Below are 2,570 nucleotides of genomic sequence, written 5' to 3'. Positions count from 1 at the left end.
GTTGTTGTCTTTATATAGTTTCTTAAGCTGTCAATATCCACTACAAGATACTGAATAGCTAACACATGGCCCTAAAAAGCATGCAGTGTGGCCCAGAAATACTTCTACACTTTAGATTTACACTCCAGAAATACTGCAGTTCAGTCCCTTTGCTAAGGTATCTCCTAGTACTGTGTTTGTGTGTTACAGTGGATATCTGTTAAGTTATACTCATTTTCAGATGTCTGCTGCAACAGTCAAAGAAAATAATGCAGCAGGAGACAATTAAATGGAAGTGGTAGTAGTTTGTTCCAAGACCTTTTTAGAAGTAAGTAGGCCCAGGTTCCCACCTCAGACTTGAGATGGGTTGTATAGGTTCTGTGAAAGGGCATTCTAGAGTGCCAGAAATTGAGTTGCCTGATCAAGTTTCATTGCCCACTCGGAATGCAAATTTCCTACAGTTCTTAGTGCCATACATTTGTTACACAACTCAGTTTGACATTGGGTATACATAGATGCCTATTTGCCAGGTGGTAACTTAATTGGGTGGCCTAGGGCTTGCTGACCAGAAGGTCGACGGTTCGAATCCCCATGACGGGGTGAGCTTCCGTTGCTCAGTCCCAGCTCCTGCCAACCTAGCAGTTATGTTTTCAAACTGCTAGGTTGGCAGGAGCTGGGACTGAGCAACGGAAGCTCAAAGTGCAAGTAGATAAATAGGTACCACTCCGGCGGGAAGGTAAACGGTGTTTCCGTGCGCTGCTCTGGTTTCGCCAGAAGTGGCTTAGTCATGCTTGCCACATGACCTGGAAAAACTGTGGACAAACATCAGCTCCCTTGGCCAGTAAAGCGAGATGAGTGCCACAACCCCAGAGTTGTTCACGACGACTTAACTGTCAGGGGTCCTTTACCTTTACCTAGTACTATATGCTAATTCATCTGTAGTGTTCCACCAAAGCTACCTTTCTGATCCTAATCCACTTCTCTTGCAAAATGCTTAAATTCCCCCTGCGTTGTACATTACTGCTTGGCAGACAGCCATTTTGATTCACCCAGTTTCTTGCTACCAGTTACCAAGAGCAGACAGCCTGTGATACATAAATTGGCAATACAGTCATACCTAGTGTTGTGTTCGCTGCAGGTTGCGAATGGCACAGGATATGAAAGTGCTGAACCCGGAAGTAATGGGACTGAGTACTTCGGGGTTCGGCGGGCCACGCATGCGCAGACGTGCGCAGTAATGGCACGAGCATGTGCAGATGTGCCGAACTGCGACCTGCGCTTGTGCAAAAGTGGTGCTGCGGGTTGCAGACTTCTCAGGATACGAACGGGGCTCCGGAATGGATCCCGTTCATATCTAGAGGTACTACTGTACTGAAAACCGTGTTTTGATGAAATGGTTATTGGACATCTGTGTGTCCCAGCTGATAGGGTTTTGTCTTATGAACCAGAGGAAGCAGACTACTTGAAAGCTCCCAGCTGGAAGCCTCTTATGTAGTATGTTATGCTTACCCTTGGTAATTTTGGCAGTAGTGAGCCCATGCTAACATTGAGATATAGCCGTTATTCAAGCTTAAGTGTTTTCATTCATATTTTTATGCAAAGAATCCTTGTGTTCTCTACAGAATGAATTTATTTTGGAACTTTATTCAGCACATCTGAAAATGGTCGCAATTCGTTTATTGAGTAGGACATAGTTCTAAATGCACTGCCTCTGTTCTACAGAAAATCTAGCTTTAGTCTTCATCTTTGTCCATCACTGATGTAGTACTTTAAAAAGTTCTTAAAAGTCAAATAGGCTTTCTTCTATGCCTTTTAAAGTAGGTCTTTACATCTGTGCATTCCTTGCTTTTAAAAAAAGCCTACTTCTGACTGCACTTTTTCAACAAATTTCTGCATATATCTTTTACAAAATCAGAATGTTTTGCAGGGTACCTGCAGCATATATATCCATAGATGCCTCATTCTTTTAAGTGTTTGCCACACTGACCATCTTGCTTTAGTCTTACCTCAGTCTGCCAAGATTTGAATCCTGCAAAAGGTGACCACTGCCCTTAAACATCCAGATGTGTCATTGTGAACCAAAGGCTAGTACAAATTATGCATTTTTCTTAAAAAAAAAAAGTATTTGATGTGCTGTAGCCTCTTAGGCAAAATGTTCAGGCAAAGCGCAATAACTGCTGGAACAAACAATGTAACTACTGTTGTCACTGTGAAGTATTGTATTTCTGATGTTTACTATTTTGTTTGAAGTGTAACAGTCTTGCATTTGCACATGAGCATAAGCTGCTATGATAAGAGGGTAAATCATTACATTAATTTCAGCTTCTGCATGAGTACTTATGCAGCGTGATTTGACATCCAAAATTGTTTTGTAACTTGTGTGATTTCCCCCCCCCCTAGTTAGTCAACTGTAATGGTTTCAGTCCTAACAATGCCTAAAGCAAAAACTGTTTTAACCCCTCTTTCTCTCAGTAAATCAGTATCATTGTGGATGGTCTTCACTAATAGCTTTTCCATCCTCTAGGAATAGCTTTTGCTTTTCATATTATGTGCTTCTTCACAGATATGATTTTTCTTTTGAAAGATAAAAA

Source organism: Lacerta agilis, chromosome 17 (genome assembly GCF_009819535.1).
Source record: "Lacerta agilis isolate rLacAgi1 chromosome 17, rLacAgi1.pri, whole genome shotgun sequence".
In the NCBI taxonomy this organism is placed as follows: domain Eukaryota; kingdom Metazoa; phylum Chordata; class Lepidosauria; order Squamata; family Lacertidae; genus Lacerta; species Lacerta agilis.
The sequence above is the reverse complement of the archived record's forward strand: the minus strand, read 5'-3'. Positions refer to the sequence as shown.